This window comes from Triturus cristatus, chromosome 10 (assembly GCF_964204655.1).
Source record: "Triturus cristatus chromosome 10, aTriCri1.1, whole genome shotgun sequence".
Lineage (NCBI taxonomy): Eukaryota > Metazoa > Chordata > Amphibia > Caudata > Salamandridae > Triturus > Triturus cristatus.
The window spans coordinates 1,168,191,020-1,168,217,984 of NC_140593.1; the positions used below are offsets into that span (position 1 = coordinate 1,168,191,020).

A 26,965-nucleotide genomic window follows, 5' to 3' on the forward strand; every position below is an offset into this window, starting at 1 on the left:
CTGATGAGATCACTGATGGTATCTGAAATTATATTACTGATGACATGATTTAGTCAGTGTGAGTGTTTTCTAAACGTTTCCGAGTGTTCAAGATATAAACTAAGATACTACAATGCTCAAATAAGTATAGTTTGTGTACTACTAAAGAGTAATAATATTTGTAACACATATATTGTGAGTGGCTGTGTGACTGTACATCTATGTCTATGGATGTATGAGTGGGTGTGTGAGTGTCTGTGAGTGGGTGTGCAATTGGCTATATGGGTGGGTATGTTGCTGTCAGTATAGGTCTGTGAATGGTTCTCTGGGTCTGTGAGTAGATATGTGAGTGATAAACTCCGAAGTGTGGCTAGGTTACCCCTTGCGCAGAGCCAATATTTTGTAGTAAAGGACAAATTCAAAACATGCTCTAGGGAACAAAGAGGAACGTCCACCCATGTCCCAAAACAACCTATGTGACCAAGGGCACAGAGGGTAAACAGAAAACAAAATATCGTTCCCGAGCAAAACACTAATAGAAATTCATAGATAAAATCAATACAATAAAATGTCCATATCCAAGGTGTTCTCAAGTGAGAATTTTTCTTCTTTTAATTTTCCATTTGGTGATGTCATTTATACCAACTCAATTGCTGTGAAATCAACTGTATATCTTTGATAAAGATTAAAAAGAAGACAAGAAAATTAAAAGAATAAAAATTCTCACTTGAGAACACCTTGGATATGGACATTTTATTGCATTGATTTTATCTATGAATTTCTATTAGTGTTTCTATTAGTGTTTTGCTTGGGAACGATATTTTGTTTTCTAGATATGTGAGTGACTGTATGGGTATGTGGGAGGGTTTATGAGTGGTTGTGTGAGTAGGTGTATGTATGCATGTCTGTATGAGTAGGTGTGTGAGTAGTTGTGTGGGAGTATAAGAGAGTGTATAAGTGGATCTGTGTAATTTTTTTATTATCCGCTGGATCCATGGATCCTGGGCGGATTCACATGAGGGGCCATGCTGAGCACCGCAGTGCATCCACAGATCCTCGTCCATGCAAAAAACCATTTTGGTCTATTTGTTGCCCATAAGGGGTTCTTCAGGAACCGTGTCCCGAACCACAAAATGAAGACCGCAGCTTTCCTCTCAGGTTGCGGCCAGCCAATCACAGCATTGCTGGTGGCGTGAGGATGCACAACTCTAGATATACATAAATCTTATTTCCAAAACTATTGTACAGATTTATACCAAATTACAAAAACAGATCTTTCTGGACCAAGATAAAGCTTTCTGCCAAATTTGGTGTCATTTTGTTCATCCCTATGGGAAATTGCTTTGAAAAAGCTTGTTTTACCCTCCCCCCTTTTCTCGACCCTCACTTGATGAATCACACTGAAAGGTTCCAGACAGCAGCTGAAGTGAGTAGCAAACTAGTTTTGATAATTTTGTGAAGATTTGTCAAACAGCACCAAAGTTATTAGCAAAACAAAAATGTATTTTGCTATGGAAAAAGGTCCAAACTGTAACTGCCTACTGGTGGCCACAATGATTGAAATTATTTGACTAATATACAAATATATAAATACCATCTACAGATTGTGACAATCATCAACACCTCTTTCCTGACACTTAGGGCAATAGTTTCTTTCAGTGGGATTTAAATCTCAAGGTCAAACCTATGGCAGTTCAAAATAATCATCATATCCCCAGCTAGAGGCCATTTTGATCCAAATGCAAAGTGCACCTACCTCTATGTCTGCTGCCTCCCAAATGATAACATGGGATTATCTGTTTCTAGTGTTTTTATGGGATAGTTTTGATGTTGCAATACTATTTAATCCCTTATACTCCATTTCCTTCAAAGGAGAGCCATTCTTATTAAATTGATTTTATTTTTTCTATCTGCTTTTAAAAAAAACATTATTTTATTTCTTAGCTGAAATACTGTTTTGTGCATGACAATGAATTAGGACCCTGTCACAGGTTGCCAAGACACTGAATTGGGTCCCAATCACAAGTTGCCAACCCTCTCTTGTGTTATCTTATCAATAAGTCAGGATTTGTGGAGCACAGCTAATCATTCATGAGGGTATCCAGGTGCTAGGATCCTGCTGCAGTTAGTCGAAGTCCCTTCCTCACTTTATGTGCACATTAGCTGTCTACACTTGTCTAGGGATACAATTCCTTTAGTTGTATAAATGTGTCCCTGGCTTTGTTATCAGGACCTCAAATTTTTAAAGGATGTGTGGAGATGTATTGCAAATATGGCTCACTGGCACCATTTTTAAGTTGATGAAACTTTATTAAACTTAGAGTGCAGAAAATATTTATTATGTTCAGAAAAGGCTTACAGATTGTATCGTTATTGTAATAATCTGCTGAATATATTATAATTACATTGCATATACAACTTACAAGAGATGTTATTTGTGAATTTGTACTACATGAAAAAAATGTGTATAAGTCTCATTAATGGGAATAATATAGGGAAAAAAGAAAGAGGGAGAACGTAAAGGAAAATATGAAATACACTTGAAAGCCAGTTAAGCCAGTTAAAACAAGTATTGCAACTAGATAAGGCAGAAAGTTAATTACAGAATCAAGGCAGTTGGTGACTTCAATAGAGGAATCATATACATGTTTAGACATCTAACATACATTATTGAGGTAATTTCGGATTGGAGAACATAAGTCTCTCTTTAAAGCTAAGCAGCAGCAGTCCTTTAAGCTCTATTGAGTATATAGAATTTATCAACTCGCAATTTGTCTACACTTTTCAGACAATTCCATTTACAGACTGCCTCCACCTTTCAGATAAACCTTTTTGATGCATCCATTTTATACCCTCATTGCTCCATCAATTAAAAAATTTTTTTATTTCTGATTGCAAAATTACAATTATTCCATATAGAAGAGGCAAATAAAGAATTTATATTCATTTCATTATGATTAATATAAGGTTCAAGGATCGTACAAGAATGGATATAAAATGGTAACAATAAATATTATGGAGGTATAGTAAATAAGAGACATTTCTTAAATGAAAAAGGAAAAAGAAACAATTGTTTCATCTAATCTCATAAAGATCTACTGGGATTAACATTTCCTGACACCCAGTGTGATAAGTGTTTAAGAGAAAAAAAATCCATAATATATTTGAAAGGTTGGAAAGTTCACACCATCTTCTTGTTTGGTATTTTTAATTTGGAAATAGCTATACCAAGGATAAGAATATAATCAACTAAAAAAAATGTAACTGGAATAACTAATGGGATCATGGAAAGAACATATGAAATAATTGACATCAATGGAATCCAAATGTCCACAGAATGAGAAAAATAAGGTAATCCATTTCAAAATAAAGGTTTGAAATTTCTGAAATATTTATTGTACATTTATTTTTATTGTCTCTTTAATAGTGTGAGGAAACCATGTTCCCAAAACAAGGATTTAAGTGGAATTCCATTAAAACTCTGAGATAGATAAAGATTTTTTTAAACAAAATGCCAGATTTGTTCAGTACCTGCTGGTTTCGGTAAAAATGATTTAGGACACAATGCTAAAAAGCAAATGCAAAAATGGCATAATCAATATTAACCAAATGTATTGCCCTGTAACTTTTACTTTAGGAATGAGACATATAATTGAAAGAAGTGACCCAACTAGGGTCACCTGGGTCACTCATGACCTCCTCTAGCCTCCCAAGAAATGAAGGGGCAGATTTACAAGCCCCTTGCGCCACTTTTGTGTCACTTTTAATGTGGGAAAAGTGACGCAAAAGTGGCGCAAGGGGCTTGTAAATAAGCCCCGAAGAGTTGATGGCACAGTAGAGAACACAAACTAACTAGGTTATTCGTAAATACACTGCAGTGGAGTCCAGTCTGACCAGCCCTATGGGATGGCTGTCAAGGGACTGACTCTAAGCATAAAGTTACATTATGTATGTTGCAGAGCCCACAAAGACCGTACCATTATGGAAAAATACAGCTTGGGCAAACACTGAACAAAAGGGAGGCACAGAAGGATGAGCTAAGAGTCTGAGACTGGGCACACACTATCTCTCTGGTGAGGTCATACAGTCTGTGCTTGCAGATGAAATAGTGGGAGTACCCTCTATCACAGGGAAAGGTATGCATTAACAAGCAACTTTCTCATGCTTCAGTGAGACCAAACTTTGGAGATGCAAATGCATCCCAGCAGCTTTCTGCTGAGGCAAGCAACATGAGACAAAAGCTTGATCTTAGTTACAGAACAAGATGGCACCAATAAAGATGGCGCCATGGATGCTAACTTAACACGGAATAGAGTTTGATCATAGCAAAGGGAGCATTTCGATTCTGTGCATTACGGAAATAACATTTAAAATCTAACATCAGTGCATCTTGAAAGGAGTCACAGGTGAATTTGGAAGAGTGGAAATATAAAACGAATTCAAGCAATTTGAGCAATAAAATATTAAAGAGTTGAGAATAAAACACCACAGATAAAACATCTGGGCCAGGAGACTTTCCTCTTTATTATGAAATCTGTTTATTGGCATTTCGTTAATATAGACATAGCATACATCATAAATGGAACATCTCACAGGCAATGAGTCAGTTACTCGGAGGAGTCCCCGCCAATTGTGAATGCGGTGAGCCACAAGATCAATCGCCACCCCCATGTGTGGAGCAAGTTAAACTGATAGGTGTCAGGACCACAGCCCACATTTAAACAGACTCATAGAACAACAAAAGGAAACAGGCTAAACAACAGAAGCCCAGCATAACAGCAGCAGCAGGTTCGGTCTTCGACCACGTGACCCCCAAGATACCTCCCCCAGTCCACCCTTCCCCACCCGGCCCCCACCTCTTGTTACATACAGTTCCATTAAAGGCAATTGTCATTGTCCGCACATCTGCCCGGCTCAGCGAGGACCTCCCCACCAGTCCCCAAAGTAGGTCCCCCAGTCTCGCCTCCGTTCCCCTCCTCCTCAGGGAGTGTCTCCACAGTACGTGCCCCACAGAGTCCCAGGGCATCCCCATCCAGCTGCATCAGGGCCTGTAAGTGTACGTCCCACTGATTCGCTATGGGTGTGCGTCTGAGGCCCAATGTTTCTTCCCGCAAGAGAGCTGTACCCTCCGCCCCCGCCCACACCAGCAGGGAACTCCGCCACGCCTGCGCACGGGGGGGCTCAGCCGCCTTCCAGCGCTTAGTGATTAACCGCTTCGCCACGATCAGACCCAGGTCGAGGAAGCGACAGGCAACCTTCGTGGGGGGAGTTCTACGAAACAAGTGTAACAAACAGGCCGGCCATTCCCGCTGCGCCAGCGGGCCGGCACAAGTACTTAACGCTCCATGTACCGTCCGCCAATATGAGTCTATCGCTGGACAGCTCCATAACATGTGCACCAGTCCAGCATCTAGAGCCTTGCAGCGTGGGCATTCAGCGTCCGCACGGTGGAAATAGCGGTTGATGGAGTCGGGAGTGAGATATGCCCTGTGCAGTATAAAATACTGAATTTGGCGAAACTGCAAGTTCCTGGGAACCCGCGTGGGTCCCCGTAGCGTATCCCTCCACTCCTTGTCGGTCATGGGGCGATCCAGATCCGCTTCCCATTTACCCCGCAAAGGAGACAGGTCCGTCACCACCTGCGTGCGCAGGGAGGCCGTGAACCAACGAATCATGTGACTGCTCCGTCCCATGACATGGAGGTACTGCATCATGAGGTGTTGTGCCGGCTCCTCCTGAAGAGCACCCCACCGGTTCGTCAGCGTCGCGATTAGCGAGCGGTGACGGAGGAACTGACCAGCTGGTAACCCCATCTCCTCCGCTAGTTGAGCGAACGGTGAGACTTTACCCTTTATAATAAAGATACAGCCTTGATAATTTCCTCCTCAGAAATACCACTTTCTAATGGGGAGAATCCATCTCAAAGTTGAAAAATTGGTAATAGAGTTAGTTAGCAATGAAAAAAGTTGTAAATGAAATTAAATCTGGAATAAATAGATCTTTGGAACATTCTTCAAATATGGTTGAAATGTATTTGTTCCTATATACTGGAGGGACATTAACATTGAATATAAAATATATCTTGCCTCTTTCTTTTCAGTTTTTTCAAATAATTTTGTAATAATTTACAAGACTTATTTTGATAGTATCTACAAACACTTTTTAGAAGTTGATGTGTAAAATAATTGTTCAAGTTGTAAGAATTTATTTAGAATCATCTTACTTTCCTTTTCCTTAGTTGCAACATACTTTATAAAAACATGCTCTTGCTGTTGGTTGAAAGGCATCCCATACAACTCAAACCAAAGATGCAGTTGTTTATTTGGAAAAAACTCATTAACAAAATCTTGGAAAGCAGAAATGAAGAAAGTATCTCTCAATTGTGAACTATGTAAATCAATATTTATGTTTTCTGAAGCATGATCATGAATAATAATGGTACCAAGTTGAGCATTGTTGTGTATGTGAATGGTGAACAGGTGAATAGAATATATAATCTTTCAGGACTAATCAACCACCAGATATGTGCCCATGCCGTTTGTGATTTTACTGAATAGAAGTGTTTCAGTATTTTGTTTAAGAAATATTTTGTCTTTGTCTTCTATGAAAAATGAATTATCTGATTGCAATCTCTTCCTAACATAAAATACTCTCCATTATATTCAGATTTTTTTGCTGTCATTCCAGAACAAATTATCTGCATTAGTGGATCTGTAAATATTGAGCAGAGGTAAACAATTGTGCAGCCCACCATTTTTTCAGAAATATGAATTGTTTGTAACAGTGCAATATCAGCTGTTAAATGGACTAAATGAGCAGGAAGTATCTGTCTTTTAATGGGGATTCTTAACTCATGAAAATTCCGTGAAATAACTAATAATTGTTAACTTGGAATTAAATGGCAGTGGAGACAAGCCTGCACACAGATTAAAGAACGACAGATAAAGCTAGTACATATGAATAAAGAAAGGAAGAAAGGAAAATAATTAAAGAAGATAATGAGATAGAACTAAAAAAGAAGAACATGTTATGAAAAGGCAAGGCAAATCAAGGAATAGAAACCTGTATAAAAGAAAAACAAAGGTTAAAATATTGTAATCAGTGGAATAATCATAGGTGTTGAAAAGTAAGGAAAAATATCAACCATTAATCTCTATGCATTTTCATCTGTTCTCCTTTAAAATCTGTTGACTTTCTTCAATTTGGCTACATCTTCGTATGTAACTGATTGATTCTTAAAAATTACTTTGTAGCGATATGGATGTATTAAGACAAACACAGCATTTAATGAGCAAAAGGTTGATCTCATGTCTAAAAACTGTTTTCTTCAGGCATCAATCTTTTTAGGCATATCTTGCACACAGAAAACTTTGAACAGACCACGTCAATTGATTTTTAGTCTGGTTTCATTTAATACTTTTAACAAAAAACTAGTATTATCATACCCCTAGGCTTTGCAGAGGTTTTCGGATGCAAACTTTAAGCATTTTAATGTTTTTTAATTAATAGCATTTGGCACATTCAAAAGTTTTTGGATGTTGGATTGTAGAAATGAAATTGGATTGCTACCCTTATAACTCTCCTGAAGACCATAAATATTTAGATTGTTTCTCACATTTATATTTTCTAAGTCTTCAGCATGAACTTATAAATTAGACACTTCAGGTTGAAGATGTTATATTTTAGCGAAAGCATCTTTCAAATCACTAACTTTTTGTTTGTCTTCTGTGACTCATTTGTCCATACAAGATCATTTATCATCAACGTTTTATAAAGTTTTATCATTTTCCACCATGAAGGCCATAATGCTCTAATTTCCTATGGGACCATCTCGATATATACTGAAGAAAGAGATTTCACTGGGAAACAGGAGCCTTTTTTGTTCTGTTATTTTTGGTATGAGACTCTGATAGCATTTTGGGGATGACATTTGTGAGAAATGGTGTTATTGGTTGGTAGCTTGGAACAAAAGCAGTCGGGCTTAACTTAGAGGCAATGTGTAAGGTATTTATGCAGCATACAAACAGTAACAAAGTAAAAACACAACAAAAGAAACATCCCACACCAATTGAGAAAAATAGAGTATATTTTAACACTTTTTTTATGCCAAAACAACACAAATGCAATCAGTAGAAATGGTGTAAGGATTTCTTTAAGTTTAAGGTAAAACCACAGACATCTAGTCATGCGAGACCACGTCAAAGTAGCAAATTTGGCCGTACATAATGAAGTTTGAGTCGGACACAAGAAGTGAAGTTGTGGTAAAGAATTCCACATTCGGACTTAGCCTCTTTTTTGGAAGTCAAAAATCTCCAGTGGGAGAAAGCTGGAGGTTGTAGCCAATGAGGGATCCATGAGTACAGATACCCCGGGATTTGCTGCTGTGGAGAAGAATGCAGCGGGAGCTGCCACAGAGTCAGCCTGACTGCCAGTGCACCTTGTATAGATAGGCAAGCAGGTTGGCCCGATTTCCTCCTGGTTCTGAGAGCATTTTTATTCACATTTTGTATTTTGTCTATCTGCCACCTTTAACACCATTACCAAGCGTCCAGGGCTGGATCGACACCACGTGGGTGGTTAGAACTCAGTCAGGCTGGGTCCAGGTGAAGGTTTAAGATGGTTGGAGCCTTTTCAGTCCTTCAGGCTCTGATTAGAAGGCCAGCCAACTAGTCCTTGGAGTCACTCTGGTAGTCCTGGGTTCAAGAAGTGGAACAAGGCTCAATAAGCAGTACAAGCCTCTGAGAGTTCAAGGCAGGCTTCATGTAGTAAAAGCAGTTCTTCTAGGGGCAGCACATCAATCTTTTGAAGTACACAGCAGGTAACAGCAGCAGGCAGTTCTCTGAGGGACCTTCTGCAGGTCCAGAAACTGAATTAAAGAGTAGCTCCAAGGATGCTATTTTTATACCTGGTGCCTTCTTTGAAGTAAGAAAAGTTTCTAAAGGATTAACTTTGAAGTACTTCGCCTGCCCTGGCTCCAGCCTGGCTGCCTGAACAATTCACTGGTGTCAAGTCCTTTGTGTGAAGGCAGGGCACAGCTTAGTGATTTACACGTGGGGCTGCTTCCCCATCCTACTAGTAACAGCCTATCTAGAGACACCTAACCCCTCTATTGTGTGGTTTTATGGGAGGAAAAGAGAACGTCTAAATGACATGTTGCGGTAAAGTTGTTCACATTGGCATAAAGAGGTCTGAAGATTTAGAGGTAACTGGTCAGCTGGGCTCTTCAGGAAGGTGGGCTTCTTGCAGCTTTAGGGACACTGCAGCTTAACTGGAGGCCAGTCAACTGATTGTTGGAGTACACAGCCCTGGGTATAAGTGGGATCAGGTCCAGCCCTTGGGGTTTTTCTCAACAGGTTCAAAAACAGGTGCAGTCCTTCTTCTATCTCCCACAAGTCCAGATGTGACCTGATAACATATACAGAAGTGTCACATTTATTCCTGGCACTACCTTGTGGGTACCAAATCCTGGGGGTTTAGTCCTAAACAATCCCACACTTCACTGCTCAGCCAAAATCCAATATGGCAGACTCTTTCTTCCACTTGGCAGAGCTTTAGGCACACCCCTGGGGAAATGAGACACTCCGTAGCAAACCATTTCAAAGGTGGGTTTTCCTCCACTGGTATCAGTGACATCCTGACTATGTAAACAATGGAAAGGAAGGCCTGGGTATGAGTTACATCTGCCTGTGACAAGGGATTCCCCTATGAGGTTTGTACAGCGGAGGGAATGTCAGGAAGAGGTCACATCTCCTCCCACCCGGGGCCCTAGCTTTGTTCTTTTTCTTGGGGCCCGTATAATGCAGAGATCCTAAGACAATTGTCCAACACCAACCATTACCAAAAACTGACAACAGACCCAACACACAAAATTCAAAACATTATCCTAAACATCATAGAGGAAGGCAAAACCGCAGGCTACCTAACCCAAAATAAATTTTTGTTCCTTAACACCTAATCAGCCAGAACACCTTTCATTTACACCCTTCCAAAACTGCATAAGAACACTGAGACTCCCCTGGACGACCGATAATCTCTGGATATGGTTCCATTTTGGAATCCCTTGGACGGTAGGTTGACTTCTTTATAAAAAAGACTTTTTTCCAAAAACTTGTTGTTACGTCATGGACAGCATGGATCTTATAAACCAAGTTGAACCTCACCCGTTTGACCCAGAAACAGACATTCTCTGTACCTTGGACATAGAATCACTTTACACTAACATTCCCCAAATGGAAGCTTTGGCAGTCATCGAGAGTATACTCAACTGCAGAACACTTCCACACGCTGTCCCTACTTCCTCTATTCTCCAGTTACTAACACAATGCCTGACTCGTAATTTCTTCTCCTTCAATGACCAATTTTACCAGCAGGTCAAAAGCACATCAATGGGAGCTGTTTTTGATCCAAATTTTGTGATACTCTACATGGATGATCTTGAGATAATGAAAATACTGATCCTATTAACCCACACCTAGACAACATAGCCACCTGAAAACAATATATATATTATATATTTCTAATTTGGCATGGCGACCAGGGGTCACTGATGACCTTCCTAGAGTGGTTCAAAAGTAACAGCAATGGGCTAAGATTCACACTAACACACTGTAGAACAGAGATTGCCTTTCTAGATCTAATGGTAAGACACCTAAAGGTAGAACTATTAACGCCGCTCTACAGGAAACCCACAGAGAGAAACACGTTGTTACTCTATGGTAGCCACCATCCACACTCCTTACAGGATTCACTCACATTCTCACAGTTTCTCTGCATTTGGAGAAACTGTTGATTTAAAGAGGACTATTTTCATGAAGCCAACATTTTGGCTTAAAAACTACTGTCCATAGGATACTCATGCAAACTAGTTCACAGATCAATCAAGAGAGCCAGGTACTGCCCCCGAGATAGCCTCCTTACATTTATAACAAAAAAGGACACTCATAATCGCTTTACTTGGCAAAACAACCTTCTCACCTCATTTCCCAAAAACAGAAACAAAAAAAAGACCATATGGTCAGGGCTAGTCTCCCACCAAAAAAACAACACAGACACTCAATGATCTCTTGGTCCTTTCCCCTCTAACTGACCATTCCACATGTGACAATTGTGTTGCATGCCAGTTTACTATTGAAAGCAAGGAATTTGTGTTTGATGCCATCGGTTTTCTAACTGTCACACTCCCAATGTGATCTATGCTATTTTGTGCCCCTGTAACAAGATTCACATTGGCCAAATACTCAAAAAGTAAAGATTTGCATCTGTCAACATCTAAGCTGTCTCCATTGCAAGGTGCCAAATGCCCTGCTCATGGATCACTTCTCTCTAAAGGGGCACAAAGAGGACGACATCCGCTGGCAAGTCATCAGGGTGGTTAAACCACCACCCAGAGGTGCAGACATCAAGCAAATCCTTCATAAGGATGAACTTAATGGATTCTTTGCACCAAGAGCCTATAGACAGATCTAAACTGGGTGGAGATTTGGACCCCTCTCATTCATATATATATAAACACAATTTCTGCAACTATGCCTTTGCTAATATGTACCCTCACACAGGAATCATGAATGTGATATAAGCCTAGGCTTTCATGCAACAGTTGGCTCATTTAAAGATTGCAAATTGCGTGTAGCTCATATTGCTATCAACATGTTTCATTGATTCTGCTCTAAATGATGGATGATTGTTTGTAACATTCAATTGATACATTTCTTTCTATCATTCTTTCTTTCAACTGCGATATGTTCCTCCCTAAACATTTATACATCAGACCTCGCAAAACTACGTTCATAATGGCCGTAGCGCCTCACCTGTTCAGTCCACATTAATTGGTCACGCCTTAATCATTGCAATTTCCATGTTGATTGTAAATCTCTAAGTAAAATGTTTCACTGATGCTGCTCTAAATAATGAATGATTGTTTATAACATTTAATTGATACATTTCTATCTATCATGTTCTTTTCTAAATGCGATATGTTCCTTCCAAAGCATCTATACCTCAGCTCTCCCCATATTCCGTTCCTATATGTCCAGAGCGTTTCACCTGTTTCTGTGTCCAATAATTGGTCACGCCTCCGCTGCGTCAGCCCATCAGTTTCACCAGAACCAGAACCCTCTCGCCTCAAATCAGCTCTTGCACGCCCCATTCTCCTTTCCCACAGTGGCTGAATGTTATCACCCACTAAGAAGGCCACTCATACCAACCAAGGTAAGAATCTACGTGCCCGCAGGGCCACTTCTTATTCCGATGGCTACTTGTTTTTCTAACGGCCCTCACTTATTCCTGCAGCGGTTGCTCCATTGCCCGGAGCACCGGTTTCCTCATCTGGACCGTGGATTAATCATCAATACCATGATCATAACAACACATTTCAGTCATCATGACCTCGCCCTAGGGGTACGTTCCTGCTTGTTTTCCCCAGAACCTGCAATGTCCTCAGAATTGCACTCCAGCGCTCGTTAGTTCCTTTCACTTATCCCTACATCGCTGTCATTTTTCATTTTTAGGTCTCGCCTAGCGTCACAGTGAATACACTGCTCGCTCTGCAAGATCTATTGTGGTCAGGTCGATTTCGGAAGAGGGGTGGAAGCTCCACCCATGCTTTTGATTGGCGCACGTCACAATTTATGCTGAACGCTTATTTTTCATTGCAAGTGATGCTTGTTTGTACCCTCGATGTCTCCTTTAGGCCCCGCCCATCTGGACTCGTACATGAGCACACTCTCCACTCTGCTGACGAGCTGCGGCGCGGCACCACAGGCCCGGGCCGCCGTCAAGCAGGAGCCCGAGTGGAGAGACGGCGACCTCTCCTCGTTCTCTTCTAAGTTTTTTTAATTACTTTAATGAGCGCGGCGCCCACTAGGGACCCGTGCTCAATTTTTTACTTCATTAGCCAACACCCTTCTCCCCCCCCCAGCATTCGCAGGACAATGGTGTGCGTTATTTGTATACACAATCAGTGATTGGATGTGTCCATATCCTTAAATGTAGCGGTGCGACTTTTATTGGCCTTCAAAGAATGGGAGGCTAATTTGACACACCGAGATTCCATCATTTTAGGCGAGGACATCGCAATCACCAATGTATTTTACTTGTAAGCAAGGCCAGGAGACGAACTTGTGATGTCTGTGCGCTCACCTAGTCACTACAGGCAAGGAGTGAGCACACACAGGCACGCATCGGGCACGGGTACTGGGCCAGGGCAGGCAGCCTTCACCCTGGCAGCCGCTCTGTTGGTGCGAGGAGGGTGGGGCAGTCGGCGGTGGAAGTCTGGTGTAGGGCCAGCCGACAAAGGGTGGTGAGAGTGAGTGACGGATTTTCCAGTCACGAGTTCCTAGTAGCGGCGGGGCCAGCCCAGGTTGTTCTTCTGGCTGCTGCACGCAGCGGTGTCCGTGGCTTTGGTTCTCAGGCCGGTCTGTGATGGGCATACTATGGTTGGTGGCCCGTGAGGTTTGTGCGCGGACTACAAATACCCACAGCAATGACTTCTCTCTCTCTCTCCAAGATCTGTGGCTTCTGGTCACCCAGTGCGTCAGTTCAGAGTGAGCGGCCTATGTCTGTTGGGTGAGCTTTGTGCAAATGTAAGCAAGCAGCGCATGAGTGTGCAGGGTGGGTGGTGTGGGTGTACGGATGAGTGGTGAATGTGCAAGGGGAGTGAGGTGAGTGCAAAGTGATCAATCAGCATGAGAAGTGTGTGGGTGTGTCCAAGGTGAGAGGTGGGTGAATGCAGCAAGGTAAATTGTCAGCATGAGTGGTGTGTGAGTTCAGAGTGAGAAGTGTGTTGTGGAGTATGAGATTAATTGTGCAGAGTGTAAGGTGTGTCAGTGCTGGAAGAAAAGTCTGTGAGCAGTGTCTGAGTTAAGGGTGAGCGGTCTTTGGCGTGCAGGGTTAGCAATGTTAGTGCAGGGTGAGTGTTCAGGTGGGTGAGGGCAGGGTGATTGTATAGCGTGCTATATAAAAGGCCTGTGGTGGGTGAGAGATGTAGGAGTGCGGCATAAGAGGTCTGTCAGTGCAGGGTGAGTGGTGTGCCTGGGTGATTGCAGAGCAAACACTTTGTATAAATGCTGGGTGAGAGGAGTGCTCTTGTGAACTCAGAGTGAGTTGCATGGTTTTGTGAGTGCAGCACATTGCCAATGCTTCTTTCAAGCAGGGGGTGCCTCGGTTGACAGCGTTGTATTACTTTCATTATCAGAAGTGAGGCAGGAGAGGGGCTCCCTGATTCACGGCTGCTAGGTAGGAGTACATCTCATGTCTATTTGTTATAAACAATACACCGGCTTAGTCCATCGCTACCTCACCACGGCTGTTGTGATGAGCCCCATTGTGTCTTGCAACTTTTTTAAAATGACCGTCATCTTCAGGTTATTTGTGTTGTACATGTTCCTGGGAATTCTTGCTTTGTAGTTGATAACTTATTCATGCCTTAGGCCTAGTATCTGATTGGTCAAATGAGTTAGTTTTTTTTTAACTAATGCATTCAAGTGCAACACACACTTTGAAGGGATTTGCTTGGCATCAAGGTCAGGGTGGAGAGAAAAATTATTAGAGCTGTTTTATTCCCCCCTTCCCCCGTGCAGCTATGTTGGACGTATTTGCCCAAGGACACAAAATGTAAAGCACTTGAATGGAAAAAGATACCAACACCTGCTTTTATCTCTGTGCTAGTGGGCACCCCCACCTCATGCTGGTGGAATATTCTACACTTAAACTGAGAGTGCCAGGTGGCCTACCCTGTTTTCTCACCATCTGATTCCATGCGGAGATAGTCATGCAAGAGGAAAACGGTCACTATGACCTAGCCCATTGGCCAGTCACTCCGGTTACATCATAGTGCCGTGCTGCTTGCTGTACAAGACGACTGAAAACATTGATAAAGCCAATCACTCTCTCGCAAGTGAGGCTTATCGGCTTTGCCAGAGCGCGTTCTATTCTCTTAAGGAGTGGGACAACAACGCTATATAGGAGAAGGATAATTCAACATTTGAATATTCCACCATTTTTATTGGCCTTGTTACAGACGGATTTCTTGCAGACAATAGCAGATTGTATTTTTGTAAACTCAACAGTAAACAGTTTTTTTCTCTTTCTAAAAGCATTTGGTGAGATCAACAACGGGCGTGACAGAGATCGTTTGCCATGTGCTGCATCATATCGATAAATGTATAGATCAAGTAGTAATTTTTCAGTTGTGTCATAAGTTTCTTTGTCTTCTGGGTTTGTTTCAACACTTCGAGAGCTCATGATGCTGTAGGGGCACTGCACGCACTTAGGGGCATATTAACAAGCCAGGTGATAAAATTATCGCCGCTTTAGCGGCAGAAAACTGCCGCTAAAACGGCGATAATGGGCTTGATAATATACTCTGTGGAATTCCTATTGAAACCCATGTTAGATGTGAAGGACATCTAACATGGGCTTCAATTGGAATTCCATAGAGCATATTATCAAGCCCATTATCGTCGTTTTAGCGGCAGTTTTCTGCCGATAAAGCGGCGATAATTTTATCGCCTGGCTTGTTAATATGCCCCTTGATTCATTAAACCGTTGAGCTAAAGAGCATTTTGTGTAAGGGCAGTGTGCAAAAGTTAAAGTGTTTCAGTTTCATGTATCATTGTCCTGTTTACGTGAATTTATAAAGCAAATTAAATGGTTTCCTAGATCACGTCGAGTACAGTAGACTGCAAGGTCATGCAATGTAGGTACTCATATATAGAACTAGAATAGAAGGCCATCACATCAGCAAGATGTGTTTGGTATACGTTGATGACATGAGTGACGTAACGCCCTTGTTGTGGTTGATGAGGAAGCAGGGGTTGTCCCTCACTCTACAGTAGGAATCTTGCCCTGCAACTCTAATGGATCATTTACATTCACCAATGACCCTACTTGTTAGTTTTTTTTATTTTAATGTTATTACATTGCTCGGAATATGAATAGAAAATATAATTTGGAGAACTGCTCCTTTACAGTTGGGACGAATACAGAGAAATGATTAAGTGAAGGTAGAATGAGATAAAAGAAGACACAAATAAACATTTAAATACCTATGTCCAAATGTCATCACTCCGTAGAGCTGAGGTTCATTTCAGGTCATTTCTAGCTGCTGCACTGCGCTACACCATCCTGGGTTTTGCAGCTGGGATACGGAATAACATGCAGGAATCAGTGCTTTTCGAGCCGAATCAGGCACGCTATTTGCTGATTTTAACCAGAATTTCACTCGGACATTTTGTTTGCTTTTTATTTTTAACTTTATTTGTCATTTTATAACATGCATAATAGGATTAACTTCAGAAACATGTGAATGCTGCAGCACAGCATTTTATTAATCTAGACAGCTGTCCAGCTTGTTTTTCTGTCACTGGAGTTCTTTTACTAAAACTACAAGCACAAAGGGCATTGTTTCTTTCTGGCTTTGCCAGTGCTTCATGTTACGGAACAGCAAGGTAAAATGTTTAGAAACCAAACACATAACTAAAAAGCTTTGGGGTATATTCACAAGAACGTGTGCTAAACATCACCAAAAAATGTTAACGCAGCTTTCCACATCACAGCCTATCGCGGGAAAATAACCCTGTGTCAACGTGGAATTCACCACAAGGCGGCCCCATGCGATAGTTTGCCGAAACCGCAGCCAATGCCCGCGATACAACCACCTCGACAGAGCTAAAAACACAAACCCCAACGCCAAAAAACCTGCGATTGGCCAAAGCGAGATGAGGAAATCAGCGATAAGCAGCGCCTGGCCAGCTACAAACACCTGGCAGGCAGGAAGAATCACCATAAAAGTAGAAAAAACACCCAAACACAAACTGACCAACACCCAAGCACCATGGATGCAGCTGGAGCAGGCGCGGAGGAAGAGGGAAGGGCAAGGACAAAAAGAAGGGGGAGATAAAGTTCAGTCCGCAGGCGAACAGGATCATAGTCACAGAGGTGATGGAACACCATCAACAACTGTTCGTCACCTCCAACGTGTCGTTGGGCACCAATAATGGAATATGGTTGGACATCGTGGACAAGGTGAATGCCGTCGGAGAGCACAAGGGGACAATGGATGAGGTCAAGAGGCGATGGAATGACATCAAGAGAAAGACCAAGGAGAAACTCGCAGCCAACCAGAAGGCAGCAATGCAGACTGGAGGTGGGGGCCCAGCACCACAGTTCGTGCTGGATGACATGGAGGAGCTGGTGTCGACAGTCATCTGTGTGGATACTATGGCCGGAGTCGGGGGACCGGACACTGCTCGACCAGGTACTGGGGGATGGGTGGAGATGGCCACGATGGCACACATGCACAATCAAGCAGAGCACAGTGCACACCATCAATGACTCTGGGTCATCGCCCAGTTCTATAGACTGTCACAATGTACAATGCCATGCTGTCAGAATGTCAACATGTACCATGCGGCTACATACATGTGGACACATTGCAATACACCATCTCCCATTCACGTTTCAGGGCCACCGTCAACACCCCCTGCAGAGCAGTCCCTGCCACTCTTCAGTGATGATGAGGAGGACAACCCCAGCATCGACGCACAAGCCCTCCTAGACATCATTGACATCATCCGCGACTCACCTCCAGGATCAGGGCTTCCCAGCTTCATTGAGGAGACCCCACCCACCACCTAAACCACCCGGCAGAAGGCACCCACAGCCCCGGCAGTCTCCCAAGACCCCCAGGAACAATACATGGCCTTCCAACGCCGTGTGCTGGAGGGCCAGAGGGAGACGGCTGAGCAGGTGTGGGTGGGGTTCGACCTCATGGCTACCAAACTGGACACCATTCATGGGTGTCTAGGCCCACTCCATGGTCTCCAACGAGCCCTGACTGACATCGCTGGAGTCCTGAAGTCGAGAGAAGAACACCTGTCCGCTCAGAGGGGCTCCAGCGATACCAGCCGTGAGCTGGCACACATGCGGAGGCTCATGGAGGACATGGTGCGGATGGAGGCGGAAAGGATGGCAGCCACCGCTGCACACCAGTGAAATGTAGCTGGGATCTACCATGCCCTGCAGATCCTCGTCATGGCATTGCTGCCACAAGGCGTGGTGATGAGGAATGCTGCTGGCCCCACACCATCTACATCTCCGCCCCCTGGTGTGCCATTGCCTCACAGTGCGGCAGATGTATCCACTCCAGCACCTGATGTGTCAGTGGCACACAGTGCCTCAGACGGTACTGCAACACCCACAGGTGGGGCAGAGCACACATCCGGGCACGAGGACTTGAATGGGTTTTTGATCAGGAGGCACTAGCATTCATTTCTGCCACCTGGCCTGTTTCTGCTTGGTGCCGCACAATGCCCCATGACCTTCCACTGACCCCCGATACACTCCGATGCACTCACCTTGGACAGCAACATTGACTGTCATAACCAGTTTGATGACTAATGACATGGCGACCAGACTGTGGACTGTAACCTTCCTCTTCCGCAGTACTTGTCATCCCCGTATGGACTCCAACTGGCCCTCCACGGGCCCATATTGTGTAGTGTGCTCGGGAGAAAGCTGGAGGTTGTAGCCAATGAGGGATCCATGAGTACAGATACCCCAGGATTTGCTGCTGTGGAGAAGAATGCTGTGGGAGCTGCCACAGAGTCAGCCTGACTGCCAGTGCACCTTGTATAGATAGGCAAGCAGGTTGGCCCGATTTCCTCCTGGTTCTGAGAGCATTTTTATTCACATTTTGTATTTTGTCTATCTGCCACCTTTAACACCATTACCAAGCGTCCAGGGCTGGATCGACACCACGTGGGTGGTTAGAACTCACTCAGGCTGGGTCCAGGTGAAGGTTTAAGATGGTTGGAGCCTTTTCAGTCCTTCAGGCTCTGATTAGAAGGCCAGCCAACTAGTCCTTGGAGTCACTCTGGTAGTCCTGGGTTCAAGAAGTGGAACAAGGCTCAATAAGCAGTACAAGCCTCTGAGAGTTCAAGGCAGGCTTCATGTAGTAAAAGCAGTTCTTCTAGGGGCAGCACATCAATCTTTTGAAGTACACAGCAGGTAACAGCAGCAGGCAGTTCTCTGAGGGACCTTCTGCAGGTCCAGAAACTGAATTAAAGAGTAGCTCCAAGGATGCTATTTTTATACCTGGTGCCTTCTTTGAAGTAAGAAAAGTTTCTAAAGGATTAACTTTGAAGTACTTCGCCTGCCCTGGCTCCAGCCTGGCTGCCTGAACAATTCACTGGTGTCAAGTCCTTTGTGTGAAGGCAGGGCACAGCTTAGTGATTTACACGTGGGGCTGCTTCCCCATCCTACTAGTAACAGCCTATCTAGAGACACCTAACCCCTCTATTGTGTGGTTTTATGGGAGGAAAAGAGAACGTCTAAATGACATGTTGCGGTAAAGTTGTTCACATTGGCATAAAGAGGTCTGAAGATTTAGAGGTAACTGGTCAGCTGGGCTCTTCAGGAAGGTGGGCTTCTTGCAGCTTTAGGGACACTGCAGCTTAACTGGAGGCCAGTCAACTGATTGTTGGAGTACACAGCCCTGGGTATAAGTGGGATCAGGTCCAGCCCTTGGGGTTTTTCTCAACAGGTTCAAAAACAGGTGCAGTCCTTCTTCTATCTCCCACAAGTCCAGATGTGACCTGATAACATATACAGAAGTGTCACATTTATTCCAGGCACTACCTTGTGGGTACCAAATCCTGGGGGTTTAGTCCTAAACAATCCCACACTTCACTGCTCAGCCAAAATCCAATATGGCAGACTCTTTCTTACACTTGGCAGAGCTTTAGGCACACCCCTGGGTAAATGAGACACTCCGTAGCAAACCATTTCAAAGGTGGGTTTTCCTCCACTGGTATCAGTGACATCCTGACTATGTAAACAATGGAAAGGAAGGCCTGGGTATGAGTTACATCTGCCTGTGACAAGGGATTCCCCTATGAGGTTTGTACAGCGGAGGGAATGTCAGGAAGAGGTCACATCTCCTCCCACCCGGGGCCCTAGCTTTGTTCTTTTTCTTGGGGCCCGTATAATGCAGAGATCCTAAGACAATTGTCCAACACCAACCATTACCAAAAACTGACAACAGACCCAACACACAAAATTCAAAACATTATCCTAAACATCATAGAGGAAGGCAAAACCGCAGGCTACCTAACCCAAAATAAATTTTTGTTCCTTAACACCTAATCAGCCAGAACACCTTTCATTTACACCCTTCCAAAACTGCATAAGAACACTGAGACTCCCCTGGACGACCGATAATTTCTGGATATGGTTCCATTTTGGAATCCCTTGGACGGTAGGTTGACTTCTTTATAAAAAAGACTTTTTTCCAAAAACTTGTTGTTACGTCATGGACAGCATGGATCTTATAAACCAAGTTGAACCTCACCCGTTTGACCCAGAAACAGACATTCTCTGTACCTTGGACATAGAATCACTTTACACTAACATTCCCCAAATGGAAGCTTTGGCAGTCATCGAGAGTATACTCAACTGCAGAACACTTCCACACGCTGTCCCTACTTCCTCTATTCTCCAGTTACTAACACAATGCCTGACTCGTAATTTCTTCTCCTTCAATGACCAATTTTACCAGCAGGTCAAAAGCACATCAATGGGAGCTGTTTTTGATCCAAATTTTGTGATACTCTACATGGATGATCTTGAGATAATGAAAATACTGATCCTATTAACCCACACCTAGACAACATAGCCACCTGAAAACAATATATATATTATATATTTCTAATTTGGCATGGCGACCAGGGGTCACTGATGACCTTCCTAGAGTGGTTCAAAAGTAACAGCAATGGGCTAAGATTCACACTAACACACTGTAGAACAGAGATTGCCTTTCTAGATCTAATGGTAAGACACCTAAAGGTAGAACTATTAACGCCGCTCTACAGGAAACCCACAGAGAGAAACACGTTGTTACTCTATGGTAGCCACCATCCACACTCCTTACAGGATTCACTCACATTCTCACAGTTTCTCTGCATTTGGAGAAACTGTTTATTTAAAGAGGACTATTTTCATGAAGCCAACATTTTGGCTTAAAAACTACTGTCCATAGGATACTCATGCAAACTAGTTCACAGATCAATCAAGAGAGCCAGGTACTGCCCACGAGATAGCCTCCTTACATTTATAACAAAAAAGGACACTCATAATCGCTTTACTTGGCAAAACAACCTTCTCACCTCATTTCCCAAAAACAGAAACAAAAAAAAGACCATATGGTCAGGGCTAGTCTCCCACCAAAAAAACAACAAAGACACTCAATGATCTCTTGGTCCTTTCCCCTCTAACTGACCATTCCACATGTGACAATTGTGTTGCATGCCAGTTTACTATTGAAAGCAAGGAATTTGTGTTTGATGCCATCGGTTTTCTAACTGTCACACTCCCAATGTGATCTATGCTATTTTGTGCCCCTGTAACAAGATTCACATTGGCCAAATACTCAAAAAGTAAAGATTTGCATCTGTCAACATCTAAGCTGTCTCCATTGCAAGGTGCCAAATGCCCTGCTCATGGATCACTTCTCTCTAAAGGGGCACAAAGAGGACGACATCCGCTGGCAAGTCATCAGGGTGGTTAAACCACCACCCAGAGGTGCAGACATCAAGCAAATCCTTCATAAGGATGAACTTAATGGATTCTTTGCACCAAGAGCCTATAGACAGATCTAAACTGGGTGGAGATTTGGACCCCTCTCATTCATATATATATAAACACAATTTCTGCAACTATGCCTTTGCTAATATGTACCCTCACACAGGAATCATGAATGTGATATAAGCCTAGGCTTTCATGCAACAGTTGGCTCATTTAAAGATTGCAAATTGCGTGTAGCTCATATTGCTATCAACATGTTTCATTGATTCTGCTCTAAATGATGGATGATTGTTTGTAACATTCAATTGATACATTTCTTTCTATCATTCTTTCTTTCAACTGCGATATGTTCCTCCCTAAACATTTATACATCAGACCTCGCAAAACTACGTTCATAATGGCCGTAGCGCCTCACCTGTTCAGTCCACATTAATTGGTCACGCCTTAATCATTGCAATTTCCATGTTGATTGTAAATCTCTAAGTAAAATGTTTCACTGATGCTGCTCTAAATAATGAATGATTGTTTATAACATTTAATTGATACATTTCTATCTATCATGTTCTTTTCTAAATGCGATATGTTCCTTCCAAAGCATCTATACCTCAGCTCTCCCCATATTCCGTTCCTATATGTCCAGAGCGTTTCACCTGTTTCTGTGTCCAATAATTGGTCACGCCTCCGCTGCGTCAGCCCATCAGTTTCACCAGAACCAGAACCCTCTCGCCTCAAATCAGCTCTTGCACGCCCCATTCTCCTTTCCCACAGTGGCTGAATGTTATCACCCACTAAGAAGGCCACTCATACCAACCAAGGTAAGAATCTACGTGCCCGCAGGGCCACTTCTTATTCCGATGGCTACTTGTTTTTCTAACGGCCCTCACTTATTCCTGCAGCGGTTGCTCCATTGCCCGGAGCACCGGTTTCCTCATCTGGACCGTGGATTAATCATCAATACCATGATCATAACAACACATTTCAGTCATCATGACCTCGCCCTAGGGGTACGTTCCTGCTTGTTTTCCCCAGAACCTGCAATGTCCTCAGAATTGCACTCCAGCGCTCGTTAGTTCCTTTCACTTATCCCTACATCGCTGTCATTTTTCATTTTTAGGTCTCGCCTAGCGTCACAGTGAATACACTGCACGCTCTGCAAGATCTATTGTGGTCAGGTCGATTTCGGAAGAGGGGTGGAAGCTCCACCCATGCTTTTGATTGGCGCACGTCACAATTTATGCTGAACGCTTGTTTTTCATTGCAAGTGATGCTTGTTTGTACCCTCGATGTCTCCTTTAGGCCCCGCCCATCTGGACTCGTACATGAGCACACTCTCCACTCTGCTGACGAGCTGCGGCGCGGCACCACAGGCCCGGGCCGCCGTCAAGCAGGAGCCCGAGTGGAGAGACGGCGACCTCTCCTCGTTCTCTTCTAAGTTTTTTTAATTACTTTAATGAGCGCGGCGCCCACTAGGGACCCGTGCTCAATTTTTTACTTCATTAGCCAACACCCTTCTCCCCCCCCCAGCATTCGCAGGACAATGGTGTGCGTTATTTGTATACACAATCAGTGATTGGATGTGTCCATATCCTTAAATGTAGCGGTGCGACTTTTATTGGCCTTCAAAGAATGGGAGGCTAATTTGACACACCGAGATTCCATCATTTTAGGCGAGGACATCGCAATCACCAATGTATTTTACTTGTAAGCAAGGCCAGGAGACGAACTTGTGATGTCTGTGCGCTCACCTAGTCACTACAGGCAAGGAGTGAGCACACACAGGCACGCATCGGGCACGGGTACTGGGCCAGGGCAGGCAGCCTTCACCCTGGCAGCCGCTCTGTTGGTGCGAGGAGGGTGGGGCAGTCGGCGGTGGAAGTCTGGTGTAGGGCCAGCCGACAAAGGGTGGTGAGAGTGAGTGACGGATTTTCCAGTCACGAGTTCCTAGTAGCGGCGGGGCCAGCCCAGGTTGTTCTTCTGGCTGCTGCACGCAGCGGTGTCCGTGGCTTTGGTTCTCAGGCCGGTCTGTGATGGGCATACTATGGTTGGTGGCCCGTGAGGTTTGTGCGCGGACTACAAATACCCACAGCAATGACTTCTCTCTCTCTCTCCAAGATCTGTGGCTTCTGGTCACCCAGTGCGTCAGTTCAGAGTGAGCGGCCTATGTCTGTTGGGTGAGCTTTGTGCAAATGTAAGCAAGCAGCGCATGAGTGTGCAGGGTGGGTGGTGTGGGTGTACGGATGAGTGGTGAATGTGCAAGGGGAGTGAGGTGAGTGCAAAGTGATCAATCAGCATGAGAAGTGTGTGGGTGTGTCCAAGGTGAGAGGTGGGTGAATGCAGCAAGGTAAATTGTCAGCATGAGTGGTGTGTGAGTTCAGAGTGAGAAGTGTGTTGTGGAGTATGAGATTAATTGTGTAGAGTGTAAGGTGTGTCAGTGCTGGAAGAAAAGTCTGTGAGCAGTGTCTGAGTTAAGGGTGAGCGGTCTTTGGCGTGCAGGGTTAGCAATGTTAGTGCAGGGTGAGTGTTCAGGTGGGTGAGGGCAGGGTGATTGTATAGCGTGCTATATAAAAGGCCTGTGGTGGGTGAGAGATGTAGGAGTGCGGCATAAGAGGTCTGTCAGTGCAGGGTGAGTGGTGTGCCTGGGTGATTGCAGAGCAAACACTTTGTATAAATGCTGGGTGAGAGGAGTGCTCTTGTGAACTCAGAGTGAGTTGCATGGTTTTGTGAGTGCAGCACATTGCCAATGCTTCTTTCAAGCAGGGGGTGCCTCGGTTGACAGCGTTGTATTACTTTCATTATCAGAAGTGAGGCAGGAGAGGGGCTCCCTGATTCACGGCTGCTAGGTAGGAGTACATCTCATGTCTATTTGTTATAAACAATACACCGGCTTAGTCCATCGCTACCTCACCACGGCTGTTGTGATGAGCCCCATTGTGTCTTGCAACTTTTTTAAAATGACCGTCATCTTCAGGTTATTTGTGTTGTACATGTTCCTGGGAATTCTTGCTTTGTAGTTGATAACTTATTCATGCCTTAGGCCTAGTATCTGATTGGTCAAATGAGTTAGTTTTTTTTTAACTAATGCATTCAAGTGCAACACACACTTTGAAGGGATTTGCTTGGCATCAAGGTCAGGGTGGAGAGAAAAATTATTAGAGCTGTTTTATTCCCCCCTTCCCCCGTGCAGCTATGTTGGACGTATTTGCCCAAGGACACAAAATGTAAAGCACTTGAATGGAAAAAGATACCAACACCTGCTTTTATCTCTGTGCTAGTGGGCACCCCCACCTCATGCTGGTGGAATATTCTACACTTAAACTGAGAGTGCCAGGTGGCCTACCCTGTTTTCTCACCATCTGATTCCATGCGGAGATAGTCATGCAAGAGGAAAACGGTCACTATGACCTAGCCCATTGGCCAGTCACTCCGGTTACATCACAGTGCCGTGCTGCTTGCTGTACAAGACGACTGAAAACATTGATAAAGCCAATCACTCTCTCGCAAGTGAGGCTTATCGGCTTTGCCAGAGCGCGTTCTATTCTCTTAAGGAGTGGGACAACAACGCTATATAGGAGAAGGATAATTCAACATTTGAATATTCCACCATTTTTATTGGCCTTGTTACAGACGGATTTCTTGCAGACAATAGCAGATTGTATTTTTGTAAACTCAACAGTAAACAGTTTTTTTCTCTTTCTAAAAGCATTTGGTGAGATCAACAACGGGCGTGACAGAGATCGTTTGCCATGTGCTGCATCATATCGATAAATGTATAGATCAAGTAGTAATTTTTCAGTTGTGTCATAAGTTTCTTTGTCTTCTGGGTTTGTTTCAACACTTCGAGAGCTCATGATGCTGTAGGGGCACTGCACGCACTTAGGGGCATATTAACAAGCCAGGTGATAAAATTATCGCCGCTTTAGCGGCAGAAAACTGCCGCTAAAACGGCGATAATGGGCTTGATAATATACTCTGTGGAATTCCTATTGAAACCCATGTTAGATGTGAAGGACATCTAACATGGGCTTCAATTGGAATTCCATAGAGCATATTATCAAGCACATTATCGCCGTTTTAGCGGCAGTTTTCTGCCGATAAAGCGGCGATAATTTTATCGCCTGGCTTGTTAATATGCCCCTTGATTCATTAAACCGTTGAGCTAAAGAGCATTTTGTGTAAGGGCAGTGTGCAAAAGTTAAAGTGTTTCAGTTTCATGTATCATTGTCCTGTTTACGTGAATTTATAAAGCAAATTAAATGGTTTCCTAGATCACGTCGAGTACAGTAGACTGCAAGGTCATGCAATGTAGGTACTCATATATAGAACTAGAATAGAAGGCCATCACATCAGCAAGATGTGTTTGGTATACGTTGATGACATGAGTGACGTAACGCCCTTGTTGTGGTTGATGAGGAAGCAGGGGTTGTCCCTCACTCTACAGTAGGAATCTTGCCCTGCAACTCTAATGGATCATTTACATTCACCAATGACCCTACTTGTTAGTTTTTTTTATTTTAATGTTATTACATTGCTCGGAATATGAATAGAAAATATAATTTGGAGAACTGCTCCTTTACAGTTGGGACGAATACAGAGAAATGATTAAGTGAAGGTAGAATGAGATAAAAGAAGACACAAATAAACATTTAAATACCTATGTCCAAATGTCATCACTCCGTAGAGCTGAGGTTTATTTCAGGTCATTTCTAGCTGCTGCACTGCGCTACGCCATCCTGGGTTTTGCAGCTGGGATACGGAATAACATGCAGGAATCAGTGCTTTTCGAGCCGAATCAGGCACGTTATTTGCTGATTTTAACCAGAATTTCACTCGGACATTTTGTTTGCTTTTTATTTTTAACTTTATTTGTCATTTTATAACATGCATAATAGGATTAACTTCAGAAACATATGAATGCTGCAGCACAGCATTTTAATAATCTAGACAGCTGTCCAGCTTGTTTTTCTGTCACTGGAGTTATTTTACTAAAACTACAAGCACAAAGCGCATTGTTTCTTTCTGGCTTTGCCAGTGCTTCATGTTACGGAACAGCAAGGTCAAATGTTTAGAAACCAAACACATAACTAAAAAGCTTTGGGGTATATTCACAAGAACGTGTGCTAAACATCACCAAAAAATGTTAACGCAGCTTTCCACATCACAGCCTATCGCGGGAAAATAACCCTGTGTCAACGTGGAATTCACCACAAGGCGGCCCCATGCGATAGTTTGCCGAAACCGCAGCCAATGCCCGCGATACAACCACCTCGACAGAGCTAAAAACACAAACCCCAACGCCAAAAAACCTGCGATTGGCCAAAGCGAGATGAGGAAATCAGCGATAAGCAGCGCCAGGCCAGCTACAAACACCTGGCAGGCAGGAAGAATCACCATAAAAGTAGAAAAAACA

The 26,965-nt window shown here is 43.5% G+C and overlaps 1 protein-coding gene across 1 annotated transcript in view; it reads left to right on the forward strand.

Moving 5' to 3' along the window:
* LOC146796868 (vomeronasal type-2 receptor 26-like) overlaps positions 1-26,965 on the forward strand; it is a 151,432-nt gene that overhangs the window by 109,328 nt on the left and 15,139 nt on the right. The window lies entirely within an intron of this gene.